General features: G+C 39.0%; 1 long non-coding RNA gene across 3 annotated transcripts in view; it reads left to right on the top strand.

Annotated features, from left to right (window-relative positions):
• Nucleotides 1–5,074: 5,074 nt before the first annotated feature.
• LOC144297295 (uncharacterized) overlaps nucleotides 5,075–24,708 on the top strand; it is a 42,393-nt gene continuing 22,759 nt past the window's right edge. For 2 of the 3 annotated variants that reach the window (XR_013364355.1, XR_013364348.1), the window contains exon 1: nucleotides 5,075–5,172. This is a non-coding gene — a long non-coding RNA (uncharacterized LOC144297295). The remainder of the gene's footprint in view (nucleotides 5,173–24,708) is intronic. The other variant, XR_013364359.1, reaches the window with a different exon arrangement.

The raw sequence follows: 24,708 nt of genomic DNA, 5'->3' as shown, positions 1-24,708 counted from the left end.
TTGATTTACAGCAAGGAGGGGGAGTGAGGGAGCATCGGGGGTGGGGAGGTGACTTTGTACCATCATCTTCAAACCAGATGTCTTCCTTTGAGTATCAAAGTAACCACATGAAGAGTTTAATCCTCACACCCATTTGCCTAAAGTTGGAGGAGGGGCTCTGTTTCCACGTTGGGTTTTTTGTTTTTTTAAGATCTTATTTATTTATTCATGAAAGACACAGAGAGAGAGGTGAGATTGCCCTAAGTCTGAGGCCCAGGGCTGCCACTGCCACTCTGAGGTTTAGGATTTTCAGGATTATCTTCTTTATATCCCTTTCATGCTAATGGCCTTGGGATAAAATGTCCTAGAGATGCTTCTCTTTGTTTTTTTGTTAAGATTTTATTTATTTATTCATGAGAGACACAGAGAGAGGCAGAGACACAGGCAGAGGGAGAAGCAGGCTCCATGCGGGGAGCCTGATGTGGGACTCGATCCGAGGACTCCAGGATCACGTCCTGGGCCTAAGGCAGGCACTAAATCAGTGAGCCACCTGGGTGTCCCAAGATGCCTCTCTTTGAAACCATCCCTATAGCTCTGTCCCTGGCAGACTGGAATGTGGCAGCTTCATAGTCCTCCTTATTACCATGTAGGATCACCAAGGACTTACAAAGAACCTTCTACTACATGGAAGAGCAAAATTAATATGACCCACTCAGACGCAATTTTGCCTCTACCTTGCTGTCCCTTTCCAGGAGTGGGGGAATGAATTATAAAATTCTCAGACATAAAGAAGGGTTCTTGAATCTGCTGGAGAATTGGGAAACATCATTTGGGAGATTCACTTTTGGCACTGGAAAAATGCCTCCTGCCTTGACCTTGTCTGGAGGGCTAAGAAAACTGGGGACAAATAGCAGGAGGCAAGAGTGAATGTGAGGACTAGCTGTTGACATTGAGGGCTCAAACAGCACAAGAGGCCCTAACCCAGATGAACTCAGTCTGGCTCCCCACAGCTGTCAATGACAACTCAGATTGAGAGAAGCTGGTGGTCTGTGCTCAGCCTCAGAGTGGCAGTGGCAGGCCTGGGCCTCAGACTTAGGCAATCTCACCCACTATGGGCACTGAAGCTAGAGCTCTCAAAATATCTCCTCCCCCCTCCTTCCTCTCCTTTTTGATAAAAGTGTTAGACAGGAAGGAGTTTTGTAGACCCTAGAAAGACAGGGCAGGGTAGGGAAGGGCCTAGACAATGAGTCAGAAGACATGGGTTTGAAGACATGCTCTGATCTTGAGAATTGTGGCCTTGACCAAGGCAGCTGACTTCTGGGGCCATGACCTCCTGGACCCTCAATCAAGGGTAAGAACTTCTTTTTCTCATGTTTGGCATAGAGACATTGTGGGGATTTTTTGGAAGGCATTTGAAAATGATGATGTGCCACACAATACTGTTGTTATAAATTATGAGTAATAATGATAGTAAGAAGGGGAGTCTGAAAGTCAGAGTTCCTTGGTGTTTTTCAGAATTGTCTAAGAAAAAAGGTCTTTTTCTAGGTCAGTGTTTTTCGAAATGTTATTTAACATGACCCTCAATAAGAAAAAATATTTTGCACTGTGAGCCAGAATCCATATCCATATGTCTGTGTATATGCATATGCGTTAGTCAGGATTCTTTAGAGAAACTGAATCAATAGGAGATACATCCATAGAGATTTATTATGAGGTATTGGCTCATGTAATTTTGGAGGCTAAGAAGGCCCATGATCTGCCATCAGTTGGCTGGAGACCCTAGGGAGCCAATTGTGTAGATTCCAGTCTAGGTCTAGAGAACCAGGCACAAGCAAGCACAGGAGATTGATGTCCTAGCTCAACAGTTGGGCAGAGAGCAAATCCAACCTTCCTCCACCTTTCTGTTCTAATTAGGCCCACAACCAATAGGATGCTGTCATCTGCATTGAGGGGAGGGCAATCTGCTTTATTGAGTCCACCTATTTGTTTTTGTTTTGTTTTGTTTTTTAATGATAAATTTATTTTTTATTGGTGTTCAATTTGCCAACATACAGAATAACACCCAGTGCTCATCCCGTCAGGTGCCCCCCTCAGTGCCCATCATCCATTTGAATGTTAATCTCTCCAGGCAACTCTCGCACAGACACATCCACATATGTTGACCAGATACCTGGACGTCCCTTGGCCCAGTGTTACAGACACATAAAATGAACCATCACAACACACCAAAACAAAGGTTTCACAAAATAATACTTATCTTGAAAAAAAAAAAAAAAATGGACTCTGATGTTTCCATTCTTTTTTATTCTACTTTAAAAAATGCTGGTCATAATTCCTTAAATTGTTTCAAAAAGCAATATTAGGTCATAACTGCTGCTCAAAAAACTCTAGACTACTAGATCAGGAGTCAGTAGACCCCTGTAAAGGGCTGGACAGTAAATTTTTTAAGGCTTTGCAGGCCACAGAGTTACTGTTGCAGAAAGCAGCCACAGACAGTGCATAAATGAATGGGCATGGCTCTGTTTCAATAAAACTCCACTTACAAATACAGGCCATAGTTGACCAACCCCTGATCTAGATGAACTCAAGTTTTTTTAGGTAGATATGTACTAAAAGACAATAAGATATAATGCAAATAGCCTTAAAAACCATCTGGATCTCTGAGTCGTTGCAGACTGCTAACAACCTCAATTTGGCCTCGTGTATCAACTCACCCTCACGTGGAGAGAGAGTTTTCCAACAGAATAAACAGCCAGCCCTGGGTTCTTCTCCCAGTAAAAATGAACAAACTGGCATCTGGTTGTGAGATGAATTACTGTGAGTCATTGCTCAAGTGCCTGATCAGACCTGAGTAAAAAGAGAAGTCATGCTCCTGTGCCTACAGAACCAAGAACAGATTCCAAAATGTCACATCTTACAATGAACTACCTTCCCTGCCCAACTCCTTCCCCTTTGCTGCAGCTTAGAGAAGCAAGATTGTCAGAATGTTAACTATGGAAACCAAAACAATCCTAAACTGGAAGGTACAGTTCTGTTTTCATTAGGGTTTTCGTTTGACGTGGCATGACTATGAAAGAGGAAACTACAATGCTCATTTTGGTGAAGGGCACGTTTTTATATGAGATTTTCTAATATGCATTTTAAATTATTTTAAAATTTGAATATTTGATGTAGGTCCTTATAGATCCATTTACAATATAATCATTTAAAAACATAAAGATCATTCTTAGCTCAAAGGCCTTACAAAAATGACAGTAAGGCTACATTTAGCCTATAGGTCATAATTTGTGAGCCTCTGACTTAGAGGGACAGAGGGCAGGACAGGACCAAGCCAGCATTATTCAACTTACAAAAAAAAAGTGACAAATTTGGCCTTTGGAATATATGCTTTCAGTGTCATTGCCCCTTTGAAGGGTAGTATTAACTGAAGAGAATTTTTTTTTTTGAAGAGAATTTCTTATATTGGAATTGAGATATTGACTAGGTTAAAAATTAAATACATAAAATACATATGGTTAGAAGATTTTCAAGGTACAACTGTGCAGTTAAATTTGCTTATAGGTATTTTTTATGATATAATGTAAAAATATGGTATTTTAGTATTGTAGATTTAGGGAAAGAAGTCTTCAACAATCAGTTGAAGATACAAGTATGGTGCCGCAGAGTAAAATTCCATGAAAATTCCATATTCTTGAGACCCATACAATGAAGTGAGAAAGGGAAATGTTTACAATCTAGCAAGTAGAACAGAAGTCACCATGAAGATTACACCTGTGTGTCCTGTTATGGGACCCTGAGCACATGCTAATGACATAAAAAAAGCAAAACCATATGAAGAGAAGGTACAAAGAAAATCAAGGATGAAGAAGAATTATACCAGAGGTGGATAAAGAAGAAAAAGTGACATAGTGGAGAATCTGACTGAAAAATACAGGAAAGAACCCCGAGCTCTGTGACAGAGAGCATTTGGGACCATGTGCACTTCTGCCAAACCATCCATCTTCAAAATTCCATGTTGTCCCATCTGTTCTGCCCATCATTATTGTGGAATAACCTGAAGCAGTGTAACTGGAAAGAGAGTCAATTGGGAATTTTAGTCAAGGAGGGAAGCATGGTCTTGGCTGAAAAGGCAGACTCAAACATCAGGTCTAAAGAATGAGATGAGGCTCAAAGTGGGAGAATGAGTGCAAAGATCTGAAGCCAGAAGGAACAGCAATGTGTAGGCATGCAGTACCTACAGTGTGTAGGCATGCAGATGTATGTGTGTAGTACAGGGATGCATACTTCACAGAAAAGTAATAAGCTTCAAAACCTAAATGACATAAGGAATGCTGGATCCAGATGGTTAATGTAACAAAAACATAGCCAAAAAATATAAGAGCTTATTTTCTTGGGGATTATCTCAAGACAATTTTGATTATTCACCATTGTTATGCTCATAAATATATCTTTGTGTGTGACATCTACATCACAGATGGCAGACACACAACAAAAGTGCTATCAATAAGAGACAGTCACTACTGATCATAGTTCTCTTTTCCCCTGAGCTCAGAATCAGCCTCAAAATCTTTCCAACATAGTCCCCCGGTATTTCACTGAGAATTAGTTGTGTTTGTTACGTGAAATGAAAGACTTATGCCATCCTAATATATTGATTTAGCTGGTGAGTTTAAATTTTTAGCACAGCATCCACCAAAATTTTATTTTGATTACCACCTCGATTGCTTATTACATTGAGTTCAAGAACCCCTGAGTACTTGCTGCCTAGTTAACTTTTCAACAAACATTCACATTGAATTTTCCATTTGTTTTCCCATTTGTGTAAGTGACAGTCTTCAGACATTTTCTTTTTTTTTCTTTTTTTTTTAATTTATTTTTTATTGGTGTTCAACATTTTCAATCATTATTAGTTTTATTTCCAATGTAAGGATTCCTCCTTCCCCCAAATAATATAGAGTGCTCAGGATTAAATTGCATTCATCTCTGAGGCCTGGAATGGTATTGGAGTTAAGGTTGGTTTTGACTGATTAAAAGTTCACCAACATTCAGAATCTTAATGATATTCTTTCTTTGAATTGTTTTATGACATGCATACATTCTAAGATGTTCTAGATTTTTCATTCTCCTCACTGAAATACCTGTCACTGAGATAACATCAACTAGTTGCTGAAATCCCCCTTTATTGAATAAAAGGTAAGAAGCAAGAAATTCTAGAAAATCTAGTCACAGTTCAGACAATCCCGTGTGAAGGCCTGGAGAGCTATCAAAGCAACAGAGAAGAGTAACACATTAATGTGAGCCTGACATTATAGATATCTTTCCCATCGAGGCATTTGCTAATTCTAAAGCAGCTTAGAGCCAAGAGACTAAAAAGCAGGGTATAAAGTGGCATCTAAGAGACTGAAAGTGTAGGCAGAGATTTTGGTAACTTCATAGAGCTTGGAAGACTGATGTTAAAATAGAAGGATATGTGGTAAACACCCCAGACTTCCAGTTTGAAACATAGCAGGAATAAAACCTAGGAGTAAATGTAAGCTAGAAATAGACCATCTTCCATAAAAACTGACACTGTTGTTCAAACCGCTCAATCCCAAACTGGATTAAAGAGATTTGACCCAATTTTAATAGGCTGCTGTAAAGAAAAAATAAACCCTCTATGGAGGAAGATGTCAGTCAGAGATTCATATGATCTTGATAATTTTCTGCACATAATATTTGACCTTGAATAAAAAAAGTGACTGAACATGCTAGGAATTAGAAACGGTCATTAAAAATCAAAAGAGAAGACAGAATAAATGACAAGCTGGAAGATTTCATTAGTGTTTTTTTTAAGAGACTAATGAAATTCTCAAACTGAAAACGTAAAAACTAAAGGCTAATTAGTTGAGTTAAGCAGTAAATTAGACACAGCAGAAAGGGGGATTAGTGAACTAGAAGATAGGTCAACAGAAAATATTCAGACTTGGGGTGGCTCAGACTGAGCTCAGCTCAGACAGAGCTGGTGGCTCAGTGGTTAAGTGCCCAACTCCTGATTTCAGCTCAGGTTATGATCTCAGGGTCATGAGATCAAGTGCCACATCAGGCTCCTGGCTGGATGTAGAGCCTGCTTAAGATTCTTTCTCTCCATCTCCCTCTGCCCCTCCACCCTCTTCTTCTCTATAAAAATAAAAAAAAAAAAAATATTAAGGAAAATATTCAGACTAAATAATGGAGACAAAAAAGCATCAAGGTACATAAAAGATTTTATTAGATATACAGGTTACATTAATAAGATTTAATATTTGGGGCAGCCCTGGTGGCTGAGCAGTTTAGCGCCTGCCTTTGGCCCCGGGCCTGATCCTGGAGACCTGGGATTGAATCCCAAGTCAGGCTCCCTGCATGGAGCTTGCTTCTCCCTCTGCCTGTGTCTCTGCCTCTCTCTCTCTCTCTCTCTTGCTCTGTGTCTCTCATGAATAAATAAATAAAACCTTAAAAAAAGATTTAATATTTGGATAATTGGTGCACAAGAAAAAAAATAGGAAAGCATAGGACAGAAGCTACATTTGAAAAGATGGTATACTGAGAAAAAAACCATAAAACTGAGGAAAAGCATCAAATCAAAGACTCAAAAAGTTATTTGGCCCTTAAGTAGAGTTTAAAACAAAACAAAACAAAACTTCCCACAAAGAAAAAATAAAAATAAAAAAATAAAAATAATTTAAAAAAAAAACTTCCCACAAAGAAAATTCCAAGACAAGCTGGCTCCCAGACCAGATAGACTAGATTATCTTCAATGATAATCCTAGTCCTAAGATTCTGACTATAAATAATAGCTGCATTTTTTCTTATGCATCACAGAGTAGAGAAAAGCTGTTTCTCCTGTGCCTTGCCTGATTTTTGATCCACAAAATTAGGAAATTAATAAAATATTTTTTATTTACACACACACACACACAACCTTCTGAAGAAAGCGACAAGGCTGGATGTATTCACTGATAAATATTTCTAAATATTAAAGAAAAGATCACAACACTCTTCAACATAATTTTTCAGAGGATAGAGTGAACACTAATTAATAATTATAATTAATTAATTAATATTATGAGACCAGTATAACCTTGAGTCCCAAAACTGACAGACATTCTAAGAAATAAAAATTATAGGTAAATTTCTCTTATCAATATAGGTAAATAATATTAAATACCAAACTGAAATCAAGAATATAGGAAAAGATAATATATTAGGACTAGTTTTAAGCTTATTCCAAGAATTTAAGGTTGGTTTTAAAACTCAGAAGTCAATTCATTATTGATAATTTTTCCCACTAACATAATAAAGGAGAAAAATAAAATAATTATGTCAATAACTGTAGAAAACTATTTTGACAAAATTTAACCCTGATTTATAATTTAAAAACAATATAGCAGACTATGTATAAAAAGGAACCTCCCTAAACTGATAAAAAGAATGTCTACAAAATACCAATAGCAAACATCATATTTAATGACCTACTATTGCAATTTTTACCAGAGACTAGAAGTAAAACAATGACTGTTCTCTCTCCATTCCTGTTCGATCTTGTATAAGAGGTTGTGACCATTCAATTTATTATTAAATAAAATGCATATAGACACACATACATTATTAAAGTAAATGTACATGGATTAAAATGGAATATAAATAGAGCTGTTATTCACAGACAACATGATTGTATACACAGAAAAATTTAAAATCTACAAACTTAAAATTAGCAAGTGAATATAGCAAATTTTTTGGGTACAAGGTTAATATCAAAAATAAATTTGAATCCCATATACCAGCAACAATTTAAGAAATGAATTAAACAAATAATACCATGTAGAAGAACATCCAAAACAATTCAAATATCCAAAACCAAACTAATAGGCAAGATTTCTATAGTATAGAAAGAACATTATTAAAATAACATTAATAAAAATTAAGAATTGGAAGGATGTATTCTGTTTCATGGATTAGAAGAGTCACTGATGTAAATTTATCAAATTTTTCCATGTTGACCTAAATTCCAGCAGGCTTGTGCATGTGTGTGTGTGTGTGTGTGTGTAGAAATGAACAATCTGAATTTTGAAATTTGTGTGGAAATGTAGTGATCCTTAAGTAGCCAGATAAACTTGAAATATTTCTGATTAGATATTAAAACTTACTGTAAAGGCATTGTAATTAAGTTATTAATTAGTATGAGTATAGACAATTGGATCAAGAATAAGAGTGCAGAGATAGACCCTTGCACTGAAGTACTTGATTTTTGACAGAATGAAAAGAGGATGCTCAAAAGAGAATGCCAGATCAGCTGAAATTTTATATGAACAGCAACAACAAAAATAACAAAGGAAACAAAAACTCGAGCCATACCCTAACCCACATACAAAACTCAATTCTAAATGAACTATAGAAGAAATAGGAGAATATTTTCAGGACTATTTAGTTTGGCAAAGATTTCTTAAATGGGGAAATATAAGCACTACCTGTTAAGGGAAAAATAGATACATTGGACACTATTGAAATAATGGAATTATAAATCACAGATATGGAGAATATATTTTAATTCATATTACCAGCAAAAAGACTTCTATTCAGAATTTAGAGAGAATATACGAATAAGGAAAAGATCACTAGAAGCAATAGAAAATAGGGGGACCCTGGCTCAGTCGTTGAGTGTCTGCCTTTGGCTCAAGTCATGATCCTGGGGTCATGAGATGGAGTCCTGCGTCAGGCTTCCTGCGGAGAGGAAGGGCTTCCTGCTTCTCCCTCTGCCTGTGTCTCTCATGAATAAATAAATAAAATCTTTTTTTTTTTTTTAAAGTAATAATAGAAAACAAAAAAATCAATAAAAAATGAGCAAAGGATTTGAACAGGCATCTTAAAAAACATAAAAACTGGGGCATTTGGGTGGCGTAGTCCGCTGAGTGTCTGACTCTTGGTTTCGGCTCAGCTCATGATCTCAGGATCATGAGATCAAGTCACACATCAGGCTCCAGGCTGAATGTGAAGCCTGTTTGAGATTATCCCTCTGCCTCTGGCCCTCCTTTCCTCTCTCATTCACTCAATCTCTCTCTCTAAAAAATCATTAAAAAAGTATAAAAAAAAACACTAGGAAAATGCAAATAAAAGCCACAGTAAGATACTACCTACACATTCAGAAGAATGGGTAAAAGGATTAACCATACCAAATATTGGTCAGTTGTGGAGAAACTCGATTCCTCATACATCCCCAGTGAGAGTATAAATTAGTGCAACCACTTTGGAAAACTATTTGGTATTCCACAAAAGCTGAATACACTTGCAGCCCATGATCCAGTAGTTCCATTCTTACGAATACATGTGCCGAGAAGAAATGTACACATAGGTTGAGTAACACGACATGTTCAAGAATACTCCCAGCAGCCTTGTTTATAATGGGCCCCAAATTAAGAACAACCCAAATGTCCCTCAGTAGTAGAATGAATAAATAAATGGAATATTTTAGAGCAGTGAGATGAATGAGTTCCTTCTTCATACAAAATGTGAGTAAAAATGCATGATTTCATTTATAGAAAGTTCAAAAACAGACAAAGCTAATCTGTGGTGTCTATATATCAGGAGAGGGGTAATTTTGACAGAAGAGTACCGTGGTAACTGGACATGCAGTGGCCAACCGTCCTGATTTCCCTGGGGCTGAGCAACCTCGACACAGGATTTTCAGTGTTAAAACAGAGTTAATTCCAAGCAAACTGGGATGGCCAGTCACCCTAACCAGCAGGGTTCCGAGAGGTGCCTCTGTTGGGCTGATGAGGCTCTCTTTGGACATCTGGGTGGTAGTTACATGGCAATCACTGTGTGATAAACTCTCTGGCTAAACATTTATGATTTGTCATCCTCCTTTTTAAAAAGATTTTATTATCTATCTATCTATCTATCTATCTATCTATCTATCTATTTATTTGAGAGATTGTGCACACAAGCCAGGTGGAGGGGCAGAGGGAGAGAGAGAAGCAGACTCCCCGCTGAGCAGGGAGCTCCATGCAGGGCTCTATCCCAGGACCTGGAGATTATGACCTGAGCCAAAGGCATTTGCCTAACTGACTGAGCCATCCAGGCATCCTTCTTCTCTTTTTTCATTTATAATTCATTAATACATTTATTAAGGAGTTTAACCTATTGATAAATGTAGAATGATGAAGGGATATGCAGAAAATGAATTATCCCCAAGTTATTTACTGATTAATGTGTGCTTTTCCTGCTGATTGGAAAAGCATCATGCTGATACTTACTTACTCACTATATATTTGATTGGTGCCTACCACTAGGTAGGCACCATTCCAGGGGCTGGGAATAGAAAGCTGAACAATGCTCCTATTCCCAGGGGACTTCCACTCAGGTGGCAGGGACAGGCGATTGATTAACAAGCCCTGGATTATGTAACATACTATTAGGTAAGATAGGTGTAACAACAACAACAAAATTTAAAAGGGTCAATGTAGAGATTGACCAGGACTAAAATTTAGGAAAGTGTGGTCTGAGGAGGCAGTTCTATGTAAGTGACATTCAGTGAAGAGACTTGAATGAAGAAACAAGCTAATATCTTGGGGGGAAAGAAGAGAATTCCAAATAAAGGGAGCAATGAGTATCAATCCCTCCTTTTTGAGCACTTATTACAAATAAAACTATTATTTAAAGTCTGCTTTCCCACCACTCACTGGTGGCTCCATTAGGGCAGGGACCACACCTGACTTATTACTCACCATTTTTTCCCACTATCATGTGTGGTATGTACACTTCCTCAGTGTGTATTTGTAGAATGATTAAATTACAGAACCATCTTTTTACAGATCCTTCGGTTTGTTCCTGGGCTATCACTTCTGTCTCGGGAATCTGTTTATTTGTGCCTCAGTTCCACACTGGCTTAAATCCTGACTTTTGAGTTTGTCTTAGCATGTGGTAGTACAGTCGCAGGAGGCGTGAGTCAAGCAGTGGGCTATGTACCGAGAGACAACTCTAAGTAAAAATAGACAGATGGTGTCATTGTTCTCATGAGGGTCAAATCCTGGTAGGATCATGGAGGGAGAAAGGCATTAATTTCACAGGAGAACCTGGCAGTGTTTTCTAGGTCTGAGGGGTAGATGCTTAAAGGCGGGAAATGAGTAGAATATCTTATCAGGATAGGGAAGCAGGTTTGCAGATCAGTCATCGACAAAGCTGCAAAACGAGGCTCAGTTTTTTTATTCGAGGTGAGCTTCTTGGGAGGCCTTTGGAGGTTCTAAAAAGGGCGTGCTATTTCCAGTCCCCAAACCAAGTGGTGAGTGTTAGTATCTGTGAAACGGAGCCCAGAATAAATTCCTGCTGAGATTGTATGACTGGTGTGGTGTGCGGTGTGATCCGTTCATCCGATCCTCCCGAAGTAGCAACACAAACAGCTCAAGCTGTTCCCGTGCCCTTGCTTTGAACCACTGCAGGCCTGGGGCCCAAGGGTTAAGTGTGGATTTAAAACATTAAACAGCCATCTGAGAATGTTCCAGGCAATAACCTGGTTGTGGCCCTTGGCGGGGGCTCACTTCTCCACTGCCCCAGTTGGGGATAGTGTTGCAGGCTGCCCCAGATTTCGGAGGGTGAGATGGCCAAAGGTAAAAACGTCACTGTCACCGGCCAGGTGAGGATGCCAGGGCAGATTTAGAAACCTTGTCAACCCCATGTGCGGAAGAGCCAACGAGGCATGTATTTTAATCTTTGCACCTCGGTCGCAAACATTTCCAATATTTTGTGTTTCTGTTGTGCTCTCTCACCGTGAGCTTCCGCCCCATTAGGTGAGACCGGGCTGTCTTTTACTTTCTATTTCATATTTTGGTGTAAAGTTTGATTTGATGGCATTTTCACAACCCAAATCATGCCTGATAGGATCTTCATAGGCCATTTAAGTAAATGGAGCTGTTTTACAATGTAAATTATTACCCAGTTTTGCATGTCTGCATTTTAAAAGCTGAGCTTTTGTAAAGCAAGATAGAAGTGCAATGAGGCCTCACCTCCCTGGTTTTTGCAGGCAAGCATGGATGCCCCACCTGGGGGAGGGAGCAGCTCCTGCAATGTATCAGCTGAAATCTCAGGAAGATGGGCAAAGAGTATGGCTGGTTTCTGTGTTCATCAGCGTACTATGATCCTGATTGGACTCATTATCAGAGTCTGATTGTCCTCTCCATCCATATGTGTTCGGAGTCTCATCTCGCAGGGAGAAGGGATTTCTCCCAGGGCCTTATGGATGAAAAGCATCCTTGGCCCTTCCTGGATTCTTATCTTTACTCCTGGGAACAGTAATACTTCTGTGGGAGAATGTGTTGAGTATTAAGTACCTGGAGGGCTTCGAGCCAGCAGACAGCACTCCCAGAGCACCGTACAGTCCCAGGCTTCCTGACCAGAGCCTGTTGCTGAACTTGCTCTTGTCAGACACCAGGCTGTGACCTTTCAGGGAGCAAGGAATCCTGTGTATTTCCATTTGGATGATGCCTGTTGAAGTGAACACATTGGACGTGTGAGATTCGGCTGGGGGACAATGAAATGAGCTAGTCTGCCCTGCCTCCTACATATGGACACTGGGCTTCTATTAGCACATGATGTTTACAGTGATGTTTGTAAAGTAATCTCTATCCACAACATGGAGCTCGAACTCATGACCCCAAGATCAAGACTTGTTCCATGCCCTACTGCCTGAGCCAGCCAGGTGCCCCTATATTGATTTTTTTTAAACTACTGCATCACATGATTTGCAAATATGACACAAAAGATTACTTTAGACCTTCATTTTCAAGTGGAATGCCTTGAGAAGAGATCTTCTGTTCTCCCTGTCCTCCATCTACCTTTTTAAAAATTAGGAGTTTCTAGTTTATATGGGTACACAGAGCACATATTTGTCTCCTTTCATTCTCAAGAGCCAACAAAAAAAAAAAAAAAAGAGCCAACTAAAATTGGAGAGAAGTATAAAAAAAAAGTTAAATGACTAACAGTAAAGCAATAGATTGGGGAGGCAAGGAATTAAGAACATGGCCAATGAGAAATTTCTAATACTTTCAAGAGGCCAAAGCCAATTGGAGCATTTGATACACAGAACGAGGAGAAAGCAGGAGTCAGAATTAAATCATACCAATCATAGATTTAATCTTTGGTGATTGGGAGAGAGGGAATCTGGGACCCTGCCCCCATCTAAGGAGCAGCAGTGGGGATCCCAGATCTTTATCTTGACAAAGCAGAGCCCTGGACAAACCTGATTTAGCTTTGATTTCCTATCAGGTACTTTCCTTATTAATTTGTTTATCCAACACTTAAACTGACTCCTGATAAGTGTCAGGCAATGGAAGCAGCAGATCCAAAGATGAGTAAGATATAATGTGCATCTTTGAGGAACAACAGGGACTAATGGGAGAAGCAGATATATAAGCACATAATTACAGTGCTGTATGAGAAGTACTATACTGAAGTGCTACAGAATCACGGAGGATGGACACTCCATTCTTGCTGGGCAAGAAATGAGACTAGAAATATTTTTTAAAGGAGCTAATGTTTGATGTGAGCCCTGAAGGAGTCTAGGATTTCTCAGGCAGAGAACAGAAGAACATACTAGTGTTTAGAAGAAATAATAGGCCCCAAATGGAGTCACTTTTGCTAAGCCTCCCCAAAACTTAATACATACTCTCCCTGCAGTTTCAGCCTCTCCAAGGAGTGAAATTTTAAACCAATCAGTCTGGAATTTCCTGATCAGCACTAAGTGAGGTAATTTGCAGGATAAGACTCCCTGCCCTTCCCCCTAAGGGTCCCCTTCCCCTTCTTCTCCTCCAAAACCCATTTCTGCCTATACAATCTCTCCATTTTGTAGAGCTCCACGGAGCTCCCTTCTAAAGGATGCTGCCCCCATTTAAAAAAAGAAAAAAAGAAAAAAAGTCAGGCTCTACCTCTTTCCTGAGGACCAGTGCAATCATAGCTTTTATCAGAATAAACTGGAAATACCCAAGAACTCATAACTCAACAGATATATCACCAGTATCGTTCATCAAACGAAGATCTATGTGGGTCAAGAGCTCTTACTGAGATTTAAAAACTCTCTTGGAGATGCAGTGCCATTTGCTTTAATCTTATAATCAATATTAACTACTCAGAATGATATTTGAAATAAAATTTGTTCATGTGTGCATGGAGAGAGGTTATCTCTCATAGAAGACTCAAGCATTCATGAAGTAGAGCATTTGAGATAATCATATCACAGCTATCACATTTAAGTGTATACCCCAAGCTAGGCAATCTCAAGTGTTTTTCTCCTTTTCTTCTTCCAAATTTCTATCCTAAAGGGTATTATTGTACAAATTTTACATAGAAGGAAACTACTAAAGATAAGAGAGGTTAAGGACAAGTCCAAATTCAACTCAGCCAGTGATAGGATCAGGATTTAGACCAAATCTGCTGCTTTTACCTATGACTGGGGCATACATTCTTCTAGAAAGGCAACATTCTTCTAGAAAGGGCCAAATAGCAAATACTTTAGGTTATGCAGGCCAGTCTCTGGTCTGAGTCCTCAACCTTAACAATGGAATGGGAAAACAGCCAGATAATAAATAAGCCAGTGATCATGACTATGTGCCAACAAAGCTTCACTTATGGACTCTGAAATATGAATTCTCATATGTCACAAATATTCTTATTTTTATTTTTTTTTATTTTTTATTTATTTTTTTTTATTTATTTATGATAGTCACAGAGAGAGAGAGAGAGGCAGAGACACAGGCAGAGGGAGAAGCAGGCTCCATGCACCGGGAGCCCGACGTGGGATTCGATCCCGGGTCTCCAGGATCGCGCCCTGGGCCAAAGGCAGGCGCCAAACCGCTGCGCCACCCAGGGATCCCTCTTATTTTTATTTTTAACCATTAAAAATGCAGCAACCGTTTTTAGCTGAAAGCTCTACATATATGTACTTACTCTTATTATATATATAATGTAATATAAGATACATATAATATATCTATCTTATGACCTTCCTATTGAACTATGCAAGTTCATTTGAGTGCTACTTTAGACCGATCTATCACTGATGCAGTTTTGCTTGTATGTGAAGGTAAACTACTTCAATTTTTATTTCTGTTTAATGGGTTCTCGTTTTTCATATGTTTTACTAACAGAGAAGTCATATATGATTGTCACTTTCATCATAATTATTATTTGAAATTAGGTATTTCCATGTGGAGATAAATGATTTCTTGCTCTTCCTTCATCTCTCATTTTATTAACAGCTTTGATGTTAACAATTAGCCAAACTCTGATTCTTGATAAAATTTCATAAAGAATGATTGTTTTAGCATTAAAAAAAAAAAAAAGGCCAGAAACTGGCAGTGGGTTGGATTTGACTCTTGGGCTATAGTTTGCCAACTACAGACACACTTCACTATACCTCCCCCAACTTTGGAGGCAAGAGGAACGTTAAGGGTGCCTGGGAAGCAAGTTTGAGAAAAGGTAGAGAAGATCTGGAAAAAAATTTTGTGTCCCTTGAAGTCTAGCCCAGGAATGAGGGGCACTGGTACCAGAAGAACTTTATCTCTCTGTTAAATCTGATGGTCTGTTAGCACAGAGGCTGTTGTGACCCAAATTGAAATGCCAGAAATAACCTTATAAGTCTGCAAACTCCAGGAATCTCTGGTTCAGCCTTTTCCCCCTCCAGGTCCATACAAGTTTTTCTATCAAGTTTTCACTTCCTCACCCTTTGAGAAGGAAGGAAGCAAAATAAGAAAAGGGAATGTGACAATCACGCATCTGATAACAACATGGACCAGACTCCTGCTCTCACTCATTCCTTCCTCTCCACCTCTGTTATTCAATATTGACTATAGATAATTGAAAACATAAAATAACAGGGGTCTGAGAAACAAAACAGAAGAGTATGTATTTCCTTCTCATGGGAATTGAAACAGCCCAAAGTGGATCTTTCCACCTTATTGATCTGCTGTCAACTGGCTGCTTTCAATGGGTGGCCCAAGATGACTGCTCCCTTCTGGCCATCATGTCTGCATTCCAAAGAGAAAACTGTAGAAGAGTAGGGCTTTCTCTTTTCAAGGCATTTCCATTTCTGCTTACATCCTGAAGGAACATGGTCATTGTTGTACCTAGGTGCAAGGAAATCTGAGAAACGTAGACTTTTATTGTTGACATTCAAGTATCCAGCTAATATTTCAGGTACCAGGAAGGGGAGAAGAGATATTAGTGTATAATTAACCATTTCTTCCACAAAATTCATTGCTACCTTCTGCTCGACTTTTACCTCTACGACACTGATACAAAAGGTTCTGACCGCTACTTCTGTCTTGAATAAAGCCCAGAGTGCTCATCCGAACTGCACCTTATACTTTGTGTATATCTGCCTCTCCTGGCCACCAATACCAACATTCAGTTTCTTTTTTTCGTTTATCCTCTTTCTTTACCTTTCCTCATTTACTACCCTGGCTCCTTTCAACTGGATTCATGACACTACACTTTGGCAACAGACTCTGAGACTAGTGTAGGACCTTCCAGGTTGACCTGATTTCCAAGACTCTCAACCTGATCTCCTTGGATGGGTCTTCTACCCATTTCACACCGAATTTGTCTTCCAGACTGAACCTGTTACTTTTAAGCTAACATTGAATATCTGAAGCATAGACAGGAATCCATTTTGATCCCAAGGGTACATTCAAAAAATTATAAAGGGAGGGGATCCCTGGGTGGCGCAGCGGTTTGGCGCCTGCCTTTGGCCCAGGGCGCGATCCTGGAGACCCGGGATCGAATCCCACATCAGGCTCCCGGTGCATGGAGCCTGCTTCTCCCTCTGCCTATGTCTCTGCCTCTCTCTCTCTCTCTCTCTGTGACTATCATAAATAAATAAAAATTTTAAAAAAAAATTATAAAGGGAAAACCACAAATACAGAAAAAAATGCCTAATTAACCATTACTTTTTCAAAAAATCAAGTTTAACTAAAATTTAAAGAGCTACAACATGGTCTCATTATTAGTTATTATTAAATCCACAGTAATAAATTTACTATTTGATTTACTGATGTGCACATCTAAGTTTTGAAGAAACTATACATATATTAGTTGGATGGCATTCAGTAGCACACAGTTACTAATAGGATACAGTCATTAGTGGAATTCCTAATTTAGGTTTGATTTTTAAGTACTGAAGAGAGCAAAATGAGACATTCCCTTTTGTTCTTTTCTTTCATATTTAGAAGTTTAATGACAGTTTAATGTCATTGGAAGAGATTTTTTTTTCATGTTTTATAGACTAATTTCTTTGTAAGAAGTAGGGATAGTTCCATAGACTAAACTTTTTTCCTGAAAGCTATCCTCTCCCAAGCTAAAGTCCCCTGGTTATAAAGTTAAAATGACATAAATATGAAATGTGCTTGTTGGATATCCTGGATTAAATAGACTGTTACAGAATTCCAGTCATGTATAATATGCAGCCACCCGAGTGCTCTGAGGCCAGTATTGTTCCTTGCACTTGTATCTCTCTTATTGACCAGATATCTTTGTTTGCAGTCTAGATATGTAGCTTTGAGGTTAAGAAATTGGAAACAAACGCATGCCATAGGAGAAACTTATACTAATGATTTGAGTTTACTGGATCAATCTTTTGAGGTTTAAGAATGTTGTGATTGAAAGTATTTTTTATCTTTTTCCTCATCTTTGCCTCCTCCAGAAAAACTTCTCCAAATGCTTACATGACTTTTCAAGGCTCTTTTGAGTCTGATTTATGTCTTTTGGGTGTTATGCTGTGCAGAAACTGGCCTGGAGGCTGCCCAGGATGATTCTGTTTATATTTATTTGATTTAGTTTTATACTTTCAACAGATAGGGAATAGTGTACCCAAAATGGCCTCTAGCAATGTGTTCATCACTTAGTCTATTTTTTTTAAGATTTTTTAAGATTTTATTTATTTATTCATGAGAGACAGAGAGAGAGAGAGAGACAGAGACAGACAGAGAGCGAGGCAGAGACACAGGCAGAGGGAGAAGCAGACTCCATGCAGGGAGCCCAACGTGGGACTCAATCCCGGGTCTCCAGGATCAGGCCCTGGGCTGAAGGCGGCGCTAAACCGTTGAGCCACGGGGGCTGCCCCATCACTCAGTTTAAAGCATGGGACATAATCGCTCCTCTAGTTGCCAACAGGAAAGTTTAGGGCTATAGATGAAGATACACTGTATTTATATGTGTGTGTGTGTGTGTGTGTGTGTAGTGTATATGTGTGTGTGTGTGTGTGTGTGTGATACACTGCAGTATATGTTGGAAACTAAGTGGGCATTAAACTGGGGACATTAAAGTACAAGAGTTTAAAAAACATTACCTCCAATCCCCTCTATTTTCTCAGTGTATCTGCTCCAGATGTCTTTATACTAAGAACTAGGACCCTCCTCTTGTTTATGAAAATCTACACACTATTGCAGCTATAGTGCTCTTGTTATGGTAGCCACACACTCTTTCAATGCCAAGCTTTCCTGGGTCCACATTTGTGCACACTAGGTGTTTTAAAGAACTTCTCAAAGAAGGTGGTGATTGAATTTTTAAGGTTTTTGATTGAAGTGAGGTTGACACATTTAACTTTTTAGAGTTAAATATTTCTTGAACTCTTACTTCCATGCCAGGTATATATGAAGAGGCAGTAGAGAAGTTAGTTGAGAATTTTCCCTCCTATGGGTTTTAAAGATTTATTTATTTTTATATTTTATTTAAATTCAATTAGCCAACATATAGTAAACACCCAGTGCTCATCTTATCATGTGCCCTCCTTAATTCCAGTTACCTCATCTATTTTATTTAGAGAGACAGAGAGTAAGCAGACTGGGAGGGGGGCAGACAGAGGAAGAGATTCTTCAAGCAGACTCCCTGCTTAGCTCAGAGTCCCTACCCCAGGCTCCATCGTAGGACCCTGAGATCATGACTGAGCCAAAATCAAGATTTCGTTGCTTAATCAACTAAACCACTCAGGTGTCCCTCCCTCCTATGGTTTTTAGAGTGACGTTCAAACAGAGTGACTCTGTCACCGCCACTGCTCTCATTGTGCTTAGTTAGTTGGGCTTTGAAGGACCATTAGGAATCTCGCCTATGAAACAGCTCTTTAGGAAAGCAGGAAGGGTTGACAAAATGTTTCCAGATTCCTAAAATTGGCAACAGGTATAACATAAAAGAGGCATAATAATCAATCCATGGTTGCCAGTGAATGAAAGGTGAAGGTAAGTGGGGAACAAGTCTGGAGAACTATGAATCGAAGATATATAGCTCCTATAAATACTAAAGAAGACAAGATATTAATTTCAGAGGTAGCAGGTTTCTGGACTTTTTATAGTCATTATTAAATAAAAGTCAATGGCTACATGATGAGATCCACCAAAGCTTGTACTACTTGCACTGTTCTATTCCTATTATAGAGAGGAAATAGCTTTAACAAGCAATGGAAAGACCACATCTCAGCAATTACTCTGGCTTTTGCTATTGGTATGAGCCTCATGTCACTAAAAGCCTATTGGAAAGCAGCAATTATACTGGAAATGTAACGCTCTGTTATCATCATCAGAATTACTTCCTCCACATGTTGCTAATTCAGAACAGACACAACATGGACTTCTTTATTGGCCAGAGGGGAATTGACATTATCTTGGGCCTTGTCCATATCAAGAGAGATTTCCGTTTCCTAACACATTTTCCATAAATTTACTGCAGAGGCCTAAATTGAATATTGTGACTTCAAAGTCAAGGGCCTTTAGGAGATTAGATAATCAGAGTTGGCTGAATTGAAAGGTTGAGTTGCTGTCATCTGCCTTGGCTTGTCAAGATGCTCGTAGGAAGCACTAGGTCAAATGTGAGGGGTCTCTGCTCCATGGCCTATTGTTGTAACCATGTTAAGACAAAGAATCATACTGGTCTCATCCTTGTCCAAGGGAGACATTGCCTAAGATAAAAGAAGCCGGTATATTTCTGTGAGATTCAGGGCGGCTCATGGATTGGAAAAGATGTGGCCGTTATCCCCCGGAGGTGTTAAAAGACAACAGCTATTTTGAGACCAGGGTTGGACTACGCTTGGTGAAAATAGCCTGAAGCTATAATGATCCTGAAATATAACATTATCTTTGATATCTGCACATGGTTTATGCTTTAAGTGTCATCACCATAGGTCTCCAATACCTTGATCAGCCCATTCAGTAGAGACATTAAGGTAACCACAAACTTCTTGTTCTTGTCCCTCTTCCAGTGAGCTGGCTCCTTTGCTGGTCTTCAGGCCTTCTGGGACCAGTCAATTATGAAATAAGAGCATACATTCTCAGTGCTAAGAATACCCAAGGAGCCTGTGGGGGTGGGAGAGGGAAGGGACAATGATTAAATAAATGAAACTTTGCATGAGTTCCCATTGTAAATGGGTTCTGAAGTTTAATGGGTTGTTGTGCCATAGAAGAATCTACATGCTACATGACTTTCCCACATATCTCCTCCTTCCTATCTCCTTTCTCATTCTCTGATTTGCCCATAATTAGCAGGTATGAAAGGACTTAAGCTAAGTAGTGAGACAATGTTGTCTGTGTTTGGCAGTAGTGAAGAAACTACAATCTGTTTTACTAGGGACTAGATAGTCCAAATGAGCCAGCATCCAGGGTTTGGCCTCTGAGAGGAGGAGTCTCTCAAAGAAACCAAAACCAAAAAGAGAATGTGCCTAAGTTAAAAAGTTGGAGAGTAACACTGAGATGTGTTAGAAAGAGCAAAGCTTGGGTGTCAGAAAGGCCTGCATATAAATTTCAATTCTGTCCCTTATAAATTGTACGGCCTTGAGAAAGTCATTTCATATCTATGACCATCAATTTCCTTGTCTATAAACTGAGTATAATAAAAGGCTATTATAAGGTTGTAAGAAATATATATTGTGTCTGGCACATGGTAGGTATGTGATGAATATGAATTATTATTCTATCATCATTATCATCATTTGGGCTGAGGACCATGCTGAAGATCTCAACCTTAATTGGCAAGTCTAAAGGGTAGGCACAGGTACCAAAAATAGTAGACAAAATCAAGAATCTGAATTGGAGTGAAGTGATTCCTGAGCTGTGTGTTAGGAAAGCTGAAATGCCTGTAGCTTGTCTCTACTGGTCTTGAGTCACATGGTATGTGAATGGGTCAGTCTTGTTGAAGTGTATAAGTGGGTCAATACTCTCTACCAGAGAGTGAGTTTGGAGCTCCTTTCCTGTCCCCAGGATAGAGCTTGTCTGACAGGAGCTTCTGGATGCCATCCATCCATGGAGATGACATCTTTCCCTCCCCTCTGCTGGGGCTGGGCTTCTGTGAACATGAAGGTGAAGGAAGCAATGGAATGCAGTCCTCTCTGAAAACCCAAATTCAGATCTTTCAGAAAGGGTGTTCATATTACTTTATTGCTTCAGGTATAATCATGAGGAAAGAGAGGACCATGGAGGGGGGCAGGAAATGAGGGAGGAAGCTCTGATAGGGAGAAAAAGGCATCCAAGACTACAAGACTAAAAAAATCAGAGAGCTTACTGCTTCTTACCTCCAGTACTTATGAGTGAATTTTGTACTTGAGAAAGTGATGTCCTCATTCCTAAAATTAAGAATGGACTTTAGGTAACCACTAACATTAGGCAAGAAAGTAAACCCTTATTATTTCTCCATTTCCTTGTCTATAAAATGGGAATGCATGAGTCTAGACTCTTAAAAATCATATTACATTGTTGTTTGTTTTTTTGTTTTTTTTGTCTCACACCCTGGTGTTATAGATTCATTAATAGTTGCAACTGATTGTATAAGAAACAGAGATCAAGGCAGGGTTTACATTTACACATCTCTCAGAGGTCCCCACCCAGAGATGCTTAGCCAAATGTATTCCAAATTAAGGAGATTTTGTATTGCATGTGTTTATAAAATGGAAAAAAAAACCCACTTTTGCTTCTTCTGCTCACACTTCTGCCAGGACTAATTTAAATCCAGAAGAAATAAAGAAGTTATGAAGAACTCCCTTTTGCTGTGTTTGTTTTTCTAATATTGTGTGTTATTGTATAACATTGATAACACAATATGAGGACCAATAATAAGCTAGGCTTCTTTAGTTCAACTGTATTATTGGTTTCTAAGCAATGGTGGGGACAAAGCCCATAGGGAAATTTGACCTGCCAGACACAGTGCTGATGGGAGTCTGTGAGAATTAATGGAAGCCCTTTTGATCTTTTATTATTATTATTCAATTTGTCAAGACCTAAAAAAAAGTTCACTCATTTCTGTCCTGACTCTGGCAATCAGCAATCTGTTCTCTGTATCTATGAGCTTGAGGTTTTGTTTTGTTCTGTTTAGATTCTACATTTAAGAGAAATAATACACTACTTTTCTTTCTCTGTCTTAGTTCAGTTAGCATAATGCCCTTGAAGTCCATCCATGTTGTTGAATATGGCGAGATTTCATCCTTTTTATGGCTGAATAATATTCCATCATGTGTATGAACCATATGGTCTTTATCCATTCATTTATAAGTAGACACTTAGGTTGTGTCCATATTACGGCTGACGTAATTAATGCTGCAATAACATAGAGGTGCATGTATATTTTCAAGTTAGTGTTTTCATTTTCTTTGGATAAATATACACAGAAGTGGGGTTGCTGGATCATAGGTTTCTACTTCTAATGTTTTGAGGAACCTCCACACTGTTTTCCATAGTGGCTAAACAATTTGAATTCCCACCAACAGTGCACAAGGGTTCCCTTTTCTCCACATCCAACACATTCCTTGCCAACACATGTTGTTTCTTGTCTTTTTGATACTAGTCATTCTAACAGGTGAGAGATGATATCTCATTGTGGTTTTGATTTGCATTTTTCTGATGATGAGTGAGGTTGAGCATCTTTTCACATACCTATGGGCCATCTGTATGTTTTCCTTGGAAAAATGCCTATTCAGACCTTCTACCCATTTTTAAATCAGATTGTTTTTTGTATTGTTATTGAGTTGTATGAGTTTAATAGTTTGGATATTAGCCCCTTCTCAGATACATGATTTACAAATATTTTCTCCCATTCAGTAGGTTGCCTTTTCATTTTGTTGATAATTTCCTTTGTTGTGCAGAAGCTTCTTAGTCTTGTTTATTTTTATTTTGTTTCTTTTGCTTTTGGTGTCAGATAAAACCATCATCTTCAAGACCTATGTCAAAGAGCGTACCACCTATGTTTTCTTCAAGAAATTTTATAGTTTTTGATGTTACATTCAGATCTTTAATCCATTTTGAGTTAATTTTGTGTAAGGTATAAGATAGCCATCCAGTTTCATTCTTTTACATGTGGCTTTTCCAACACTATTTATTGAAGACACTGTCCTTTCCTTATGGTATATTCTTGGCTCTTTTTTTGGAAATTAGTTGGCCATGTATGCATGGGTTTATGTCTGAGCTCTCTATTCTGTTCTATTGGTCTATGTTTCTGTCTTTATGCCAGTACCCTACCCGTTTTAATTACTATGGCTTGGTAGTATAATTTGAAATCAGGGAATATGAGGCCTCCAGCTTTGTTCATCTTTCCCAAGATCGCTTTGCCTGTTTGGCATCTTTTGTGGTTTCATATAAATGATAGGATTGTTTGCTTTATTTCTGTGAAAAATGCCATTGGAATTTTGATAGGGATTGCACTGAATCTGTATATTGCTTTGGGTAGTATGGACATTTCAACAATGGTCATTATATTTTCTGTGTCTTTGTTGAAGTTCTCCTTGTGTTCATTTATTCTTCTCCCTAGTTCACTGAGCATCTTTATGGCCATAACTTTGAATTTTTTATCTGGTAAGCTGCTTATCTCCATTTTATTAAGGTTTCTTTTCCCCCTGAGGTTTCATCATGTTCTTTCATTTGGAACATATTCCACTGTTTCTTCGTTTTGCTTCCTTTTCTGTTTATTTCTATGCAACCATATCTCCCAGTCCTGTAGGAGTGGCTTAGTGTAGGAAGTGAACCTTGCTGTTCAACCCTGTACCAGCTTTTGGTTGTCTCTCAGACCCCGTTGCTTGTCCAAGCAGCCTGTTATATTTTAATAGTTCCCAGTAGTTAAAGATATGCCAAGACGTTAATGTCCCAAAGGAGAGAATGTCAGCACCTAGATTCAGGCTGACTAGAAGCCAGACCCTCAGGCAGCAGCTTTTAAAAGTATGCAAATATAGGGACACCTGGGTGGCTGAGTCGATTAAATGTTGGATTCTTGGTTTTGACTCAGGTCATCATCTCAGGGTCATGAGATCCGCCCCGCCTCAGGCTCTACGCTGAGCGTGCAGTAGGCTTGAAAGATCCTCCTCCTCTGCCCCCCACCTTGCACGTGCTCGTTCACTCTCACTTTCTGTCTCAAATAAATTAAATCTATAATAAATGTATGCAAATACATACAGTCCTGTTACTGCCATCATAAGTCCTTACTGGCTGCCAGCGATCTGGAGGTGTTCCCTGGGCAGTGACCATAAAAACTGGGGCGCCAGTGTAAAGAGCAGGGCACCACACCCAGACGTGGGTAAAGCTCCCTCCAGGAGATACTAGCACTCTGGAATGTGGCAGAGAGTGAGCATGAAGAAAGCACCTGCCTTTCAGGTCTCTGGAAAGGATTACAGTCAGCCCCAAAATGCATAATTGGAGGCCTGCCCCTCAGGACACAGTCATGATGATTAGCTTAATAGGCCTCCCTCATAGAAATCTGAGCTCCTGG

The sequence above is a fragment of the Canis aureus genome, chromosome 2, assembly GCF_053574225.1.
Source record: "Canis aureus isolate CA01 chromosome 2, VMU_Caureus_v.1.0, whole genome shotgun sequence".
NCBI classification, from domain to species: Eukaryota; Metazoa; Chordata; class Mammalia; order Carnivora; family Canidae; genus Canis; species Canis aureus.
Note: the sequence above shows the minus strand (reverse complement) of the source record. Positions and strands in the feature narration are given on the sequence as shown.